An 18,761-nucleotide genomic window follows, 5' to 3' on the forward strand; every position below is an offset into this window, starting at 1 on the left:
TAGATGGTCCTCTGACTCGCTGAAATGGTAAATTATACTGACAGTCACCTGCTCCCATTTGGTTGTGGGTATTATGCATTTAACATGCTCCTGAGTTCTACCTGCTAATATTTTATTGAGCATTTTTTTTCCATAAGTATTTATAGATGAGATTCGCCTCTCGTTTCTTTTGTCTTATCTCTGTCAGGTAAAGTCATACAAAACACTTTGAAAGCATTTCCTTCTTTCCATAGACAAGAGTGAGCTATCACAGATTGGACGCTATTACTCTATAAAACCTGAACCCACATCCCACCTGTATGGTCTCAACACGTCGCCTGGCAGGCGAGCCCTGCGGAGTCTGCACCCAGGCCTGGCTCCCCTCGGCCGCCTCCCGCCGCCGTCCCCAGGCCCGCGGTGCCTGGGCCCCCACCTCCCCTCCTCGTCTGCGGCCTCCTCTGCCTGCACTCGACTGTCCTCCTCTCTCCTGGGGCAGGGTACACAGCCAGTCTGCCTTCGATGGCGCGATGGGCTCCATGAGCTGCTCCTTGGCTCCCTCCCTGCTGGTCAGACCCAAAGTGCCTTCTGGGCCAGGATCCCTGCAGGGAGCAGAACCGACTAGAGAACTACCTCCCATCAACACCTCACTCCTTTTCCAGCTTCATTTCCCACTTTTCCAACCCTCCAGTCTTTCAGACAAAGAGGCCTAAGTGCAGAACTGCTTCTTCAGAGCTGCTGAGCTGGGGTTGAGCCTTCACCCCTCTGTTAGTGACACGCATTCTGCGCATATTTCCTTTTGTGGCTCAATCAGCATACACTCTTATGGGTTCTTTAGTCTTAACCACTAAGTCACCAGGGAAGTCCCTGGCTGGTATTTTAAAGAGCAGAAAGTATAGGGCTGTTTTGCCAAATTGTAAATATGACTTTCAAGGAAAGAGTCTGTAAGTTGTTTTGGCAGAAGAAAAATAATTTGCTTTTCTTACCACTTTTTGTAGCCCTTGAAGAAGAGGCAACACTCTCCCTGGAAGAAGAAGTATATGTAGACCCAGGTCCACGGGACTGTGCGCTCCCGGAGGGCAGGGCCGTCGGCCTAGCTCCCCGATCCTCCCCGTGCCCATGGAGCTGGGTGCAAATCGGACTCGACACAGATTGGCCGGGGAGGCAGGAGGAGAAAGCATCATTTGTGGAAGGGTTTTCTTGACAACCTCCAGCTGTATGATCGGTCCTCTCTCACATTTTCCACCCGGTTGAAGCCACCTCTGCTTTGGGGTGAAGCTACCTGGCATCCTTCCAAGCCCCTGATCCAATGTGTCACCCCAGAGCCGACCCTCCCTCTCTGATCAAATCGAGGTCTAGGCAGAGACGGTTGTAGAGCTTGACTGCTACGTCAAACCCTCTGGAAACAGTGGTTTTTACTCTTCTTGGAAGTGAAACTGTATTGAGAGACAGTTAAATGGCCAGAAGGTCACCTCTGCCTGCTCAGAAATTAACCACAATTTATTCCTTTTTATGACCATTATATTTAAATGTAAATGATACAAGTAACAATTAAAATCAATTTTTGTTAAGCCTCATCAATCCCGAATGGGAAGAAAATTTCCCTTCTTGCCCCACTATTTAACTGTCTTGTTTACATGAAATAATTTAAATAAAATCCTACTTTAGTTTAATCTGAGTCTAGCTGACCAATGAAGTGGTCTGCTACTGCCCACACGGGGCAAATTTCCCACCTGTGCCAAACCAACAGGGCAGCTCCAGCAGGCTGGTCACTCCCTGAAGTATGACACTGGTGTGATCAGAAACAGCCTGTGACCATCACTCAGGCTTCAGTCCTCTCCGGGCAGGGACCCAGGACAGCTGTGGCCGGAGAATTAGTTTACAAGACTGCTGCTTCTGAGATCATGGAAGCCTCTTGGGATAAGCGTCTGGATTACTCTTCGGATGCTTTTTGCCATTTTTCTAACATTCTCTAAAACCGTTGCTCTAAAAGCAATGGGGAGCAGGCTGGATGTGAAAATTCTTTTCTTCCCTTAAATCAAGTGCCATGAGGTCATAAGTAGGATGGAGTGACTGGAGGTGAAATCAGAGAAAGCAAGGGTTAGAGCCACCAGAGTGTGGCTGGCACCACAAACGGGCCGGACTCTCCCCCACTGCCTTCTGGTCCTCTGACCTTGGTCAGATCGGGGCATGCGACAGCCATCTGTACGGGAGGACTAATGTGGCCTTTCTCAAAGAAACTGGCACGAGGCTAAAATAAGAATACTGATGGAGAGTAAAAAAAAAAAACTTCGTAAACCCATGCACATATTCATTATTATTGTCGTGCACGAAAATCAGGATCTTTCTCTTCTGGTCAGAGCTAATTTTCAACACCCAAGACCATTAGGTGATAATCACAACCACCTAGGCAGTGGGTTTTGCCCCAAATCTCCAGCCTCAATCTGATCAGACCTCTAGGTTCAACTACAAACTCGCAGGAATGAGAGGACAGAGGAATAAGCTAAACTACATCTGGGGATGCCAACGGCAAGATCTAGACTGTGGGAAACTCTTCAGGACAAGTGAGCTGGTTTCTTCTGCAAATAGATTGAAAGGAAAAGAAAACGAGACGGAGGGAGATCTATAAGATGCATGAGACTTAAAGATATACCAACCAATCGCAATGTGTGGGTCTTATTTGGATCCTGACTCCAAACAATGAAAAAAATCCCATTTATGATGTTTAGGGGTAATTTGAAATTTAAATATTGATGATATTAAGAAATTATTTTTTTAATGTGATAGGAGTATGGTGGCTATATTAAAGAGTCCTTAATGTGAGGCTCTACATGCTAAACCATTTAGAGGTGAAAGGAAAGGATTCTTGAAGAAGCCTCAAGATAAAATGGGGGTAGGGGTGGGGACAGGTAGGCCAGGAATGGGGTGACTGGAATCGCCCAGTAGGCACCTAGGGGTTCTGTCCTCTACTGTCTGTTGGAAATTTAACATAATAAAAAGTAAACAGACAAACAAAAGTATAAGGTGATAAAAAAGCACAGACCATCACAGTTTTGTGTCTCTCCATCAGTGCTTGTCAACTATAAAGTCGGTACGTATGATGTTGACCACCGTTTGCACAGAAATGAGGTGACAGGCAGGCCTGTGCCTGGGAGGAGGCTGCAGAGGGCCCCCTTGGAAAGAATACCGATTAGGAGGTACTTTGCTAATCTTAGTCAAGTCAGTTAACCTCTCAGAATCTCAATTTATTCATCAAAGGGGAGGAAAAAAAACAGGCACAAAAAGCACATCTCTGCAAGGAGAACATGACTGAAAAATCATCCATGGATATTCTTCTTTGATACAGAAAATGTGGATTCTGGAGGGGACAGCTGAGTCCATCCTTCATCCCACTGGGAAAGGGGCTCTCAGGAGCTGTCTCCATGAAGGCTCTGGAGGGAACCGAGGCTGCCACCCTGAGCGCCCGGCCCCCAGGAGCTGGCAGATGGTTTTGGGAATCTTGGGCACAGGATACGGCCAGCAGGGCTGCGGACCCAGGTTGCTGCTTCTTTCCTCCAGATTTTTAAGCAATGTTTCGGAAGGGCTGCTGTTGTGCCATCTACAAATATTTTTCAAGCTCTCCTTCACATATTTAGTGTAAAGTTTGTCAGCACGTCTTTCTGGCAGCTGGAGAACTGCCTGCCCCATTTGAGCTTCTGCTCTTTCAAAACTGCCTTTCAGATTTCATTTCCCTTTCCCTGTCGACTTAACCTGTAAGCGCCCTGCCTCTGGCCGACAGGTGCCTCTGATCCTGGGCATCGAAACTGCTGCTCTTAACGCCTCCCGTGGGACAGGGGACGTGCCACCACCACAGGTGGACACTGCTCGGATTTCATAGGTGGGGAAACTGAGGCTGGAGCCGAGTGGTGACCAAGGAGCTCAAGGTTGCAGCGAGTAGCGGTCTAGGGTAAGAACCCTGCTTTTATGCCCGAAGGTGAGGGATTCTAATTACCCCCTTTCTCCCCTAAGTACTACTTGGTAGGGACTGTTAAGAAAAGGTTGGGTGGCAGAGAAGCTAAAACTAAGAATAAGAAAAGCTCTCCAACTGCATTCTAGTTATTACACTCAGGTCCCTTCCCCTCCAAGCCTAAGGCTGAGATGACTTCCTGGGCCTTCCTGGGCCCATCTAGAGGCTCGGGCTGTTCTCTGGTCACACCTGCACCCCGGGGCCTTCTGACTACACATCTCCTGCTGGTCCTTCAAAGCTGCTTCCAGAGCTTCCCCTCCACCTGGTCTTTCCCCGCTCAATTCAGTGCTCAGCTCACCTGTGGCTTTGGAAGCCCTCACAGCATCTGTCCACAGCCCCTGCCCCCTTAACTGCCCTGCACTTAAGGCAGCTGGTGGTTTGTCTCCTTCACCCCGCAGGGCTGGGAAGTGAAACTGGAGCACCAGGCGGCCAAAGGCAGCAGCGCATCCAGAGGAAAGACGGCATCCTTCCTCTTCCTCTCACTGGCACCGAAAGTCTGCATTTCGGCAGCGTAAGTGCCTTTTTTAGGGCAACTTGAGAATGAATAATTCAGCGGTTCCTCTTCTACTTGTGAAGTGTTAGACAAACAATTCAGATGGGGCCAGACTTGCTGGCCCCACGAAGACCGTCCCTTCCCTTTGGTCTGACATCATCGGATTTGGCCATGAATCTTTAAGAACACCCTCCATCCTGTCTAATCACTGAAATACCACAAAGGAAGTTCACAATACTTAGACATAGGGAAAAAAATAGCAAGGTTAACTGCAACATAAAGTTTTCCCTCGTTGCCAAGCAAACAGTACATCAGGGCATCACAGGAACACTGAACTCTGAAAATCCTATGCGGGGAATGTCTTAGTCACATCAGGTTATTGAGTCGTTGAGCTTCTAATTCAAATCCAAGCCTTAAAGAAGTATCTTCCCCATGGAGCTCTAAGGTCGAACTCCCAGGTTTTGCTCTGAGAGCCTCACTGATTCTGTGTCTTGTATTAAAGGTACCTGGAATACTTTTTGGAGGTAGGTGTGATGAAAATTTGAAGTTAAATAAACAAACAACCTTCCTGGTTTTATTAGAGAACTCATTTTGGAAGGATTCTTATTGGACAAGCCAAACCCTCTTCCATACATTCATGGTTGGTTGGAAACTTCAGTGGATAGAGCCCCGAGGAACTTCGGTCGGGAAGACACAGTCAGCAAATAACTGCCTTACAGCTCAGCTAGCTGTGCTCATGACCACTGATGTACAATGTCGCTGGGATTCTGGGCAGGAAATTGGATCCAGTCACTTTCCAAATGACAAGGTAAGCGCTCCCTGGGTTTAATCCTTACGGAAGGACCCAGGTGGCAAATTTCTGAGTTTAGGAAAAGTTAAACAATGTGATGATAAGGACGCATCTATGTTTGTGCTTTGGGATCTACCTGGCAAGCCTCAAGTCTGTGCAAAATATTTACTGTATGCCAGGGAATAAAGGATGCTTATCACTATAGTTGATAATCCTGCTAAGCAGTAGCTGCTTTGTGAAGGCAACAGAAGATTCTTGGAAAATCCAAATAACTTTAAGGAATTCACCAGCAGGAATGTGTAGGTTCAGAGTATTCTATAAAGGATTGTGTCTCACTGCAGAGGGAGGTGGTGAGGTTAAGGTAGTGAAATGTAACTCGCTGCTGTGCTTGACATATAATGCAATAATGGTACAGTACGGTAAGAGATTTTAAAATAAATATATGGCTTCTAAAAGGTTTCAGAAGGGCTCAATCGTTCTGTATCTGACACTGAATTTCAGTAAAAAGAGGGGACCTGGAGCAGGCTCAGGACATTCAGAGAGTCAGTTAAGCTCTGTGGTCCATCTTCCTTAAATAGATCAGAAAGTTTAGGACAGAGATGCTGTGAATTAGAAAAAAAAAAAAAAAAGAGGATTAAGAATCAAGAAAAATGTTAAGAGAAGAGTGATACTGGTAAATGTAACTAGGCCAAATTCACCTATAAAAATAAAATACATATTTGAAGAAAATCCTAAACCTAACAAAATGTTGGAGAAACACACTTCAAGTAAAGAGGAAATGATTAGATTTTTTCAAAAGGCTACGGTAAGGTTTTAAAGCCATACTAGCCAATGTTATGTGTAGCAAAATAACATTACAGAGAAAGAAGTCATACTAAGAGGTACAGTAAATAATAAAACACCACAAGCTGGAACTTGTCTTAAATCACGAGGCAAGAAAATCTATAAAATACATAATATAAAAATGGAAAGAAATGCAATATATAGAAGTATCATCCTACTAGAAAACGAACTACACCATATGATGTAGGTAAGGGGTTCCAGTCACATGGAACCTGAAACCTAGGTCACATCTGAATTTAAACGGGGTTCACAAGAGTGCTGGGTCTCACAAAACCAAAAGCCTCCACTGCTCTCCACAGACAAATAAGAGAGATGCCCCTTTTAAGAACAGGAATGAAAGGTGGGAATCAGATATCCTGGCTGTCACAAAACCACACAAATTCACTACTTGTAGGTAATATGGTCACATGCTCACCAAATCCAAGGGATTCACTTGAGCAAATGGGCACAGATGGCCCAAGAATTCAGCAGAGTCCCACGTTTTTTGGTAAAGACAAAACACTAAGCTCTTATGTACCAGTAATAAATATCTAGAAAATGAAATAAAAGACTATCTCATCTACAACAGGGATACAAATATTAAACATGTGGGAATTAAAATGACATGGTATAAATTCCATCTGTATAAAATCAAATTACAAAATGCTAGTGGCAAAGAAAGCTAATGATGACATTTCCTATTTGCGGTTGCGTTAAAGATAAATAAATGTAAGTTTAGCTCCCAAGTTGATTTATAAAACTTGGTAAAATGACAAGATGCATATAGAAAAATTAGGTGACCCTAATAACAGTAAACTAATTGTAGGTATTAAGCTAGAAAACAAAGAAACATTATTAAAACAGTTTGGTACTTATGAGAATGAAAAGTCGGATCAATGGAATGAAAATTCAGACAGAAATCCAGAGACACATGTAATTATTTACATCTGATTTGTCCAAAGTTAAATACTGAAGGAAGGAATCATCAACATTATTGGGCAAACTGAGAATTAATATGAAGAATAATAAACAGACACATACCTTAACCTCATATGCTATAAAAAATTCCAGGTTAAAGATACAATAAATCATAAAAAAAATAATAAGAAAATGGATTGGGAAGGAAAGACCATTTTCTATTATTGAAACCATATTAATAATGATTAACGACAAGGTTGATGGGACCTATCTCATATATTTATACTACTGAACAATTAAATCACTAAAACTCAAAAGAAAATCAATTGATAGGTAAAAGTAATGATAAATGCAAGTGAGTAGTTAAAATCCAGAATACATGTAGAATTTCTACCCTGTTCCCACTGTACCCACGTTCATGGGTGATAAGGAAACACATGGAGAGTAAATAAGCAGATGGGAGAATGTTGAGTTTTGTGCTAACGAGTATCAAGTTAAGCACCTACGAGCATCCACGTGGCACAGCGGAGAGACGGTGGGAATCACTGCAGCCCACCCCTTATCTCCTGGATTTGGCACAGAAGGTCTGAGACAAGCAGTGTAAGCTCCCCGGCCAGGCCGAGCTCTGGGTACAACTTGGAAATTGGGGCTGTGGGAGGGGAGAGAGCCTGTAGCACCTGCCGCCGCTGTTCCAAATGGGTTCTTCCCCCTGCAAAGGACACGCTAAGGAGCCTTGAAACAGCACCCCTTTTGCCCCAATGATCTCTCTTCTTGAAAAATATATAAATATATTTTTTGGCCGTGCCACACAGCATGCAGGATCTTAGCTCCCTGACTAGGGATTGAACCCGCATCTCCTTCAGTGGAAGCGTGGAGTCTTAAGCACTGGACCGCCAGGGAAGTCCCCTGAAAAATATCTTAAGAAATTATTTTTCTAAACAAAAAATTCATTATGAAAAACTGAAATAACCAAAATGCTGGCAAATCAAGAATGGTTACGTAAAGTCTAATTCATCAAGAGAGGAAAACAAAATTCTGCCATCAAAGTGACAAATCAGCAGATCAGCAGGTGTGGTAAAAACTGTAGGAAAGGGACTTCTCTGGTGGCACAGTGGTTAAGAATCTGCCTGCCAATGCAGGGAACACGAGTTCGAGCCCCGGTCTGGGAAGATCCCACATGCCCCGGAGCAACTAAGCCCGTGCGCCACAACTACTGGGCCCACGTGCCACAACTACTGAAGCCCGCACGCCTAGAACCCGTGCTCTACAATGAGAGAAGCCACCGCAACGAGAAGCCCACGCACCTCAACGAGGAGTAGCCACCGCTGGCCGCAACTAGAGAAAGCCCGCGTGCAGCAACGAAGACCCAATGCAGCCAAAAATGGAAAAACAAACAAACAAACAAAAAACTGTAGGAAGTAATATCAGGCCGAAAGGACAAAGGGGAGTGAGCAGAGTGGGACGTCCTCTGCACGTCCAGCCACAGTGGCAAAGTGGGCACAGCCACGTGACGCACACGTGCAGAGCCGTGTGCATCCGAGATGTGTACAAACGTGTGTGTTCCCGGTCACAGAACTGGTTAGGTAGTGACAGAGCACATCTCAGATTTTCTTTTTTGCTACAAGGGTGGCTAATTATTTAATTGCAAACAACAGAGACAGGTCCAGTGGACGTGCACTTGGCATTCGTGGTCACTGCCAGCTTTCCAACAGGAGCCAGCCTGGAGGGTGTCAGATATTAATAATGATAGTGGCAGCTAATACGGCCTGAACCCTGGCGAGGGGACCACAGAGCACTTTATTCACTCTTAGGAACTCATGGGGTGGCAGACGCCGTTACAGGACGGAAACCCAGGCCAGGAGAGGTTAAGAGACCTGCCCGAGGGGCCGCTGTTGGAAGGGGGGTGGAAGCAGGTGCGCCCCCGGATTTGGCTCCTGCACATTGTACCTCCTCTCTTGGGGTGTGGAGGCACGTTTAAGTAAAAATCCAGCACAAATTGCTTTAAACATAGGCGCGTTCACAAAGATGGTTCAAAAGTGCTTTCTTGTTTAATCCTGGTGATTCTGAGCTACAGAGAGGAGGGGTTCCTGATGGCTCCAGGGCTGGAGGGACTAAACAGGTTCTAATTTACTTATTTATTTATTTTTGGCCACGGGATCTTAGTTCCCCGACCAGGGATGGAACCCGTGCCCCCTGCAGTGGAAGCGAGGAGTCCTAACCACTGGACAGCCAGGGAAGTCCCAACAGGTTCTAATTTAATCTGATATTCAAAATTCAGAAAAGGTTACAGTGAAAGAGCATCTCTCTCCCTGTCCCCGAGATCTCCTTCTAGACATTAAAATTTTTTTTTTTTTTGTGAATGCACAAGCAGATGTAGCATACTAGACACACAGTTCTGAACCTGGCTTTTTTCACTGAATTACGTATGTAAAAGATCTTTCCATAGCACTATATAAGAGCTTCTGCATTCATTCATTCATTTATTCATTCTTTCTTTCTTTCTTTCTTTATGGCTGTGTTGGGTCTTCCTTTCTGCGCGAGGGCTTTCTCTAGTTGCGGCAAGCGGGGGCCACTCTTCATCGCGGTGCGCGGGCCTCTCACTATCGCGGCCTCTCGTTGTGGAGCACAGGCTCCAGACGCGCAGGCTCAGTAGTTGTGGCTCACGGGCCTAGTCGGTCCGCGGCATGTGGGATCTTCCCAGACCAGGGCCTGAACCCGTGTCCCCTGCGTTGGCAGGCAGATTCTCAACCACTGTGCCACCAGGGAAGCCCCTGCATTCATTTTTTAAAGAGTAATAAAAGACAAACTAACCTAGCAATTAAAACTCAGACGGATTCTAGAAGACCACAGCAGAGGGCTTTAGTGGTCTTCACCCAGCCCTGCCCCGGCGAGCCCTTCACATCACTTTGGAGCTTCTCAGACGCTGGGGCTCCCGCAGGCCACCGAGTGAACTCTGCCAGCCTTGAACCAGCAACCTGGCTACCTCCTGAGAATTATGAATCAGAAAACCCCTCAAAACCCCTCATCTGGAATTTTCACACTTGGCCCTGGGACTCCTCAAAGGTGTGCCGGAGACCACACAGCAGAGCCTCACAGAGCTGCCTGGGCTGGGCAGGCGGTGGGGACAGGCGTGGTGGCCGTGCCGGCTGCAGCCGTCACCCACGCCATGAGCATGTACCTTCCATCTGTACCCTCACCTTTGCTGGCTCTTAAGACACGTTCTAACCAATAATGTTCCAAGAATCTCGCTCTTTAGACCCTTGGGTAAGGGGCGGGACGTAGCAGCTGTGTGAGAGCCCTAAAGGCAGTGACCTGAGATGATGTGGGGAAGGTGTCCGCACATCCCGGCACATTAACTCAAGGATGATTCAGACGCTTGCTGTGTGCCAGGCACAGCCCCAGACCCTTGGATCCCAGAGATGAGCCCCCAAGGAGCTCCCATTCTGGTGCAGCAGACCGGAAGATCAGACGCTGGGTCTGACACACCTGGTGGCCCGTAGAGGTAAGCACCTGAGCACTGGGACAGAGCTAAGGGGTCCCGGGGGGCCATCACAGCGCTGTCCTTTTGTCCTTATTTGGACAACTCTGTCCTTAAACCAAAAATCAACGATCAAACAAGAGCAACTGGGTCGGAGTTTCCCACAGTGTGGTCAGCAGACCCCACGTGCGTGGAGGGCCGAAGAGTCCTGTGTCCCCTCCCAGACCTACTGAGTCAGACACCCTGGGGTGCGGCCCAGGGATCTGCATTCTAGACCAATGCTCTGAGGAATCCACTCAAGTCCAGGAGTCACTGACCTGTGGGACGAAGGGCGATTTACCGAATTCCAGTGCTTCCAAAGGAGGGGCTGGAGCTGCAGTGTCACAGGTTACAGATGTGCGGAACTTCCCCGGCACCACATACCCTGCCCTTCTAGAAGACGTCTGGAACTACCATCTATTTTCTCGGCTGACCGGACTGGGGGAGTTCTATGTTTCAGCGCGAAGGTTCCCGCTCATTTAAAATAATCTCTGAGTAGATGCCCATAATAAAGACAGATAGCGGAGCGAGCACACATGGGTTCCATTTAAACACCATACAGAGCAGAGCCCCTGCTACAGGCTGTGACATTTAATTCTCAACCAAGTGACTTTCCCTGACCACCCATCGCAGCCAGCCGCTCCGGTCCCCTTCACGCCATGCCCCCTTCCTTTTACTTGCTTTAATTTTCTTGGCAGGACTTGACACTAACTCAAACTTTTATTATTATGTGGCAGCCTGCTTTTTGCTCAGAGACTGCTTCCGGGAGAGCAGGGCCTTTGTTTTCATTCATGCAGGGAACATCTTTCAAGCGCCCGGCAGGCCCTATGCTAGGCACTGGGGACACAGAGGTGAACAAGGTAACACGATTCACGGAACTTGGAGCCTGGTGAGTAGAGAGAGCTCAGCACACCGGGAAACACAGGGTGTGTCATAAGGAGAAAAATAAAGTGGGAAAGAGGACAGAGCCCACCAGGAGGAGGCCATCAGGGCTCCGAGAGCAGAGACGGGACCAGCTTACAATGTGGGAGGATCACTCTGGCCGCTCCTTTGCCAGGTTTGATGGGACAGATCAGGAGGTGGTATTCGTCTGGGTGAAGCTGAGATGATGCCTAAGGGCAGCTGCTGAGCCTGGAGGTGAGGGGGGAGGTTTGGGCTGGAAACGTGAACACAGGAGTCAGCGCCAGGGAGATGGAATTTAGTTACGGCGGTGACTGAGCCTCCCAGGGAGAGGGTTAAGCAAGTGCAAAGACTGAGCCCTGATGCACTGTGGCCCCACCAGTGCCCGAACAGGGCCCTGTGTGCAAAGGAGGCCCTCAGGAGAGACTTAACTGAATCGACGACATAGGTGGCACTGACACCTATGACATAGGTGACACTGCCTGACATAGGTGGCACTGCCTCCATTTTTATGAAAGGAGAAATGTCCCTTAGCTTGGACTGAAAATACACTTAAGGCCTCCTGTTCATTACCACTGCCAGCCGCAGCCTCTCTGACGCTGGTCCTTTTCCCATGGCTGACTTAAAGTCACGGCCCATGTCATGCTAATGGCGTATGCCCTCCGGTGACCTAAGTACCCACGTTGCCTCACACGGGGGTCGAGGTGTGTGAGGTGCAGACCCCGGGGGGCCAGCGGGCATCCTCGGTCCCTCAAGGAAGCATTCACCCCACACAGCCAGCAGGGACCACCTGCTTCAATGCATGTGCGGATCTGACCCAGGCCCATCTCAGCCCCAACCGTTTCATACCCGGAAGAGGTAGGTTTTATGAAAACCACATGAACAAACTATTACTAGGAGCCTGTGTAACGTAGGAAGCACTGTGCAAAGTGCCAGGGCAAAAAATGAGGAAGGTCCAGTTGCCACCCTCAAGAGGCTGCCAATCTGATGTGGACGCTGAACCTTTCTGGTGCTGTGGTCCCTCTGGTGAAGAGACTGGACCTCCTTCCTGGAATAATGTTTTAAATACATCAGTTTACTAAGGAAAATAAGTACTGGGAAGTGCATTTACTACAATACTAGAAAACCCCCAAGTCTGTGATCTAGTAACAGATGTTCTTTTTAAAAAAAAAAAAAATTATTTATTTATTTGGTTGCACCAGGTCTTAGTTGCGGGAGGCAGGCTCCTTTTGCAGCTCCAGGGCTCCTTAGTTGCGGCACGTGGGCTCCTTAGTTGTGGCATGCGAACTCTTAGTCGCGGCACGCATGTGGGATCTAGTTCTCCGACCAGGGATCGAACCCAGGCCCCCTGCATTGGGAGCGCGGAGTCTTATAGACACTGGACCACCAGGGAAGTCCCTGTAACAAACGTTCTTCTTTACTGATGCGCCATATAACGAATCTCGTGGCAGGTCTAAGAACTACTGACATTTTGAAGCAGCGATGGAGATAAACAGTCTTTGAGGTATCTGCAAGGACCGTGATGTGATGTGAAAATACTAGGATTTCCGCTTGCAGCAAAGTCACAGGTCTGTTCTTGTTCTGGTCTGTTGACTTGATTTGCAATGGAAGGAAATGCTACATTGCAGTCAGATTTAGTGAAAATCGAGACCCCTGAATTCTCTCCATGGAATGGGAGAGACCAGAGCCCCCCTCTCACAGGCACACAGAGGCTGTTAAGTGTGGGCGCAGGAACGGGGCGTGGAGGGGCAGGGGTGCAGGAACAGGGGGTGGAGGGGCAGGGATGTGCTTGTGAAGAAAGGCTGGTAGCTATATATCGGGATGTGGGAGCATGGTGAGCTGGGGAAAGGCCCACGATTCTACAGAGGGGGTTAGAGTCGGTAGGAAATGAGGTTATGAAGGCAGAGCTGTGTCATGAAGCATCTCGGGCGCTACGGCATCATTTTTTCAGTGGTGGCAAGAAAGAACCATGGAAAGATTTTAAGGACTCATTTCAACAGGATCAAATTTATATTTTGGAAAGATACTTTTAGCAGATACTTGGAGGATGGCTTAGTCCAGGGAGAAATTGGCAGCAGGGAGATCCGATGTTAAGATATTGAAGGAGCGAAGCCAAGAGATGAAAAAAGCCCAGTTATTGCAGCGACAGTGGAAACAAAGACTTGAGGAATGAGAAGGTCTCAAGGAGGTGGAATTAATATGGATTAGACAGCAGGGTCAAGAAGGACCCTCCGTCTCTGGAATAAAGGAAGACCATGTATGCTCGAAGGAGGGAAAAAAATGGAAGGGAAGCTGCCTGCAGGTTAGAGGGAAGTCAGAAGGGATCCTGAGTTCGCTTGAGTTTGAGACGCCTATGTCTAGCAAGGAGTTGCATTTGAAAATATAGAGCTTTCTTTGCTGTACAGCAGAAACTAACACAACATTTTAAAGCAACTATACTCCAATAAAAACAAACAAAAAAGAAAATGGAGAGCTTTCTCTTTGGGTATTAAATTTTTTCTTATTGCTTTGTAAGGGCTCTTTATATATACAGGCATACCTCGGAGATACTGAGGGCTTGGTTTCAGACCACCGCCATAAAGTAAATATTGCAATAAAGTGAATCACACGAATTTTTAGGTTTCCCAGTGCAAATAAAAATTATGTTTACACTAGACTGTGGTCTGTTACATGCACAACAGCATTATGTCTAAAACACGTATATATCTTAATTAAAAAAATACTTGAATGCTAAAAAAATGTTAACTATCATCTGATCCTTCAGCGAGTCGTAATATTTTTGCAATGGTAACATCAAAGATCACTGACCACAGATCAAATAAAATAACAATGAAAAAGTCTGAAATTTTGAAGTCTGAATTACCAACGCATGACAAAGAGACACGAAGTAAAGCAAATACTTTTGGAAAATGGCACCAATAGATTTGCTCAATGCAGGGTTGCCACAAACCTTCAATTTGTGAAAATGCATTATCTTTGAAGCACAATAAAGCAAAGTGCAGTAAGACGAGGTGTGCCTGTATATATACATACATACACACACACACACACACACACGCGCGCTTCCTCTGTCATACACAAGGCAAATATTTTTGCCAGTTTATCTACCAGTCAGTCATCAATCACCAGCAAGCTGTGAGTTTCCTGTGTGCGTTCTACCTTTGCCATGGTGCTTAGAAAGGGTTTCCCCACCCCCACATTATAAAAATATCCATAGAAAATTTCTCCTAATGTTTTTATGGCTTTGTTTTTCATATGTAAATATTTGAAACTTATAGGCTTGACTTTGCACGGGGCTCTGCCCTGACTCTCATCTTCTGGGTGTTAGCTAGCTATTCTGGCACCGCCGCTGATCGAAGACTTCATCCTTCCCTAACGCATTTAAACTCAAGCCATTTTTATAGACAACTTTTTCTAAAAATTTTTCCCCTTAATTTGGAAACTTTCAAAAATACAGAAAGCTACCAGAAGAAAGGGCCAATCAACCATATGCCTACACACAGAATTAACCACTTACATAACTGGTCCTTTTTCCATTATCGACGACAAATTCTAAATTTCTAATTACATTGGGGCTTTCCATGGAAAACGGAAGTATCTAATAATCTTTACGTTCGGTAAATCCTACAAACTGGCTTTTTTTTCAGGGTGGAAAGATCACAGAAATGCATCGAAGTGAAAACAGTCCAACTTAAAAAAGATAAATGAAAAGCTAAAAATATACGCTATCCCATGAAATTTCAAGATTATGCTCTGTTTCTGTGCCTAGGCTATGTTGATAACGTTCCAAACACTACACAGTTTTAATTTTTTTCTCGCAACTCCTTCAGGTTTACCTTGAGGGACATCAGAGGGCACACGTGTGGTCACTTGGGGGTTAATCCTCACTGATGCTGAATGCCCCCAGTCTTTGCTCTGTTCAGCAGAGCATGAAATCTCAAAGCTCAGGAGAGCAATGCGGCCGGGCTGCCAGAGTGATGCCATAAAGCTCTGCATTAAAAATTCATACTGCAGGCTCGCCTCAGAGCTCGGCTCTGGCTGAAAGGAGAGCTGGTGGGGAAATATGAGACACCCCACTGTCTTTCTGGCAATTGGAGACATTCCTCAACAAACAGCACCTCAGGAAGAGAATGAAAGGGCAAACAAGCCGTGAAGGAAATCAATGAGTTCAATTATCTAGCTCCCTCTCGCTTTCCTATAGGAAACTTCTCATTCTGAAGGCTGGTTCCCAAAAGTTTTTTTTTTTTTTTTTAAATACGATATCCCAGGACAAAAGCCCTAGACATCCTTGCCTGTGCCCAGATGTTTGGCACCGCTCTTAATTTGTTTTACACCAGCCCAGGGACCCCAAATTCTCCAGGACATGTGGAGTCAGGTCTCCGCTGAATGCTAAGAGTTGCCCCGATGGGTGGCTGGAGGGAACCACGCTGTTCTCGCTTTAGAAAGTGGGTCCCGCACACACGGCACGTAGATTTCCGAAGGTGGTTATTTCGTGGTTAAGGCACTAACAGTCCTGCAATCATCTGAACTCAGAACTTTTTACGCCCAGTGTTAGCAGCACCCAAATGGTAACTAGTTAAAATTTTTAGATTCAGAGTCTCTTAGGATGATGATGTGACACGAAACAGTGCACTTCAGCCCACAGCTGCAGCATGCAAATACAGACAGAGGTCTTGTGATGCAGACAGACTGATCTTCCCAGGTCAAACATGGAAAATGACGGGTTCTTTAGGGTTGGAAGAGAACTGATGGTGGGGGAAGTGAACCAGCGTTTTTCCAGTGGGCCAGGCAGGGACGCTTGCAGCTGACAGCAGTGCCGCAGCCCTGTTTCCCGAGGGCGTGCATTCAGACGCTGTGCCCGGCTCTCTGCGGCGGACTGCACTTCGCTCGGGAGGAAACTAAGACCAGAGTAAGGCAAGGGGGCGCCCTGCCCAAGGTTTCTGCACTCACAGCACCAGGAATCAAACCCTGTAGTGACCCTGAGACCTGGGCTCTTCCCCTGAGGCTCACACCACCCCCACATGCTGGACAGCCCCTTCCCCGAAGGCCCCTCCGCGGATGGCTGCGCAGGCCCTGCTGGGAGAGGATCGGAGGTCCCAGCTTCTGGCAAGAACCTGGGTGATAAAGTTCAAGAGGCCGAGAAACGGTCAGGCTCTTCAAACCTGCCTGTGGGTTAGTCCAGTCTTCCCGTTTTGCTAATGAGGAACCTGTCGCTGCCCAGGGAGGGAGCTGTGCTGGCCACACGCGGTGACAGAGCTGGGATCCGACCCAGGGTCTCCTGACTCTAGGCCCAGCACCTTCCACCGTCCACCCACCAGGGGAGGCTGGGACATCTATTAGCATCACCGAACAGCAGTCTGGGAACGGGGCCCGCAGAGCATTCTGGGGCCCCAAACTCCCTCGTCTGATGATACCATAGGGAAGCCACTGGAAGATGCCACGGCCACTGGCAGAATGTAAAGGCACAAAAAGACAGGGCAAGTGTGAAGCTTCCTAGTTTAAACCTGTGCGGCAATGACGGCAGTGTGACAAATCAGGCTCCCCAACAAGAGGGAACTCAAGGGGTAACCGTCTCATGGTACACCTACTGATGGAATATCGTGCAGCATGCATCACATTTCTGAAGAACAGGTAATGACAAGAAAGACATACTTACATGGCAAGTAAAAAAAGAAAAAAAACAAACTAGAAATGAAAACTGAGTATCAGTCTGATGCCGTTTTTAAAAGTTAAAAAAAATAGAGCACCATATAGAAAAAAGACTGGAAGGAAATATGCCAAAATGTTAAGAGTTATCTGTGTGTTGTGGGATAATGAGTGATGATCTATTTTTAAAAATCTTCTAGAATTTTCTAAATTTCATATAATAAACATGTGTGGCTTTCGTAATTAAAAATAATACATGTCACATAAAAGGAATTAGCCTTCACTGATGTGGGGCGATTCCAAGCGAAGGATAGTTTCTCACTTCCGCCAGCTTTCCTGCTTCCCTTCAAAGGGCCCTTGACTGGTCAGGGTGCGTCAAATCCCCTTCTTCCCGACACTTTGGAAGCAAAGATGTGCAGTGTCACAATGACCAGCGAGGCCACGGCCCCCAGGGCAGCCAGGGACTCCCAGGGGGTGGGGGTCAGAAATGCACGGCTTTGGGAGGGATCTCACTGAGGGCAGAAGGCAGCGTGAACATTCCAGACTGGCCTCCGTTACAATTCTGTCTCCATGAAGCACTTCAAAGGTTCAGGTGGCTCCTGCCTTCTTCCTAGACTCCAACAGCTTCCTTAGTTTGCCCTTGCAGAGAGCAAACGGCCTTGCTGCTCGGGCTCTCAGCACTGCCGAGACTGGTCCCTCGGCGGCACGCCTGACCCACCGGTCTCCACAGCGGAGGCGCCCGCAGAGTGATTCATTCAACAAGAGCGCCACGTGTCGATGATGCCAGTGGGCCCGTGGTGTGCAGGGACCGAGGTGCGGGCCCTCCTCTGAGGCAGGTCAGGCGACGTTGGCCAACTCTGGGCGGTCTGCAGGGACACGCCCATCCTGTTCCCAGAGCCCCACAAGCAGGAAAGCGCCCGTGACGATGCCCATTTTGCAGCTCATTTGCTGTGCTTTGATCTTCTACAAATTGACGTTTTCTCCAGCAGTCCCTTACCCGTTTCCTTTAGCCTCAAACTGTGAGTTCTCCAAGACTGTCCTTTACAGTAGATCAGAAGAACTTCAAGGACCATTAAAAACCCAAAATTTGTATAAAAGCATGCCAGACCCAGGTGACAGCCTATGAGTACTCTTCTCTACACTACCCCCTCCAAGGATGCTGGACGAATGTGATTGCTATCTCCATATTCATAAACATGTTTATACACACACGCATATAGGACAGCTATATGTACACGTGTGTGGCACGTGTTTTTGTGTGCAGAGCGTGTGAGCCATGTCTGTGTGCATATCACGCCTGTTAACTCTCCCTGCCTTCTTTACTCTGCAGTTCTAGCACCTGACACAATGCCTGCATTTTAACACAGAGTTTTAATATTAGCCGAAGGGGAACTTACTTCCCTGGTGGCGCAGTGGTTAAGAATCCGCCTGCCAACGCAGGGGACACGGGTTCGAGCCCTGGTCTGGGAAGATCCTACATGTCGCGGAGCAACTAAGCCCGTGCGCCACAACTACTGAGCCTGTGCTCTAGAGCCTGTGAGCCACAACCAGTGAAGCCCACGCACCTAGAGCCCGTGCTCCACAAGAGAAGACACTGCAGTGAGAAGCCCGCGCACCGCAACGAAGAGTAGCCCCCGCTCACTGCAACTAGAGAAAGCCTGTGAGCAGCAACGAAGACCCAAAGCAGCCATAA

The 18,761-nt window shown here is 47.3% G+C and overlaps 1 protein-coding gene across 6 annotated transcripts in view; it reads right to left on the reverse strand.

Moving 5' to 3' along the window:
• Nucleotides 1-18,761, reverse strand: part of CUX1 (cut like homeobox 1) — a 373,348-nt gene that overhangs the window by 106,096 nt on the left and 248,491 nt on the right. The window lies entirely within an intron of this gene.

Source organism: Balaenoptera musculus, chromosome 15 (assembly GCF_009873245.2).
Source record: "Balaenoptera musculus isolate JJ_BM4_2016_0621 chromosome 15, mBalMus1.pri.v3, whole genome shotgun sequence".
NCBI lineage: Eukaryota > Metazoa > Chordata > Mammalia > Artiodactyla > Balaenopteridae > Balaenoptera > Balaenoptera musculus.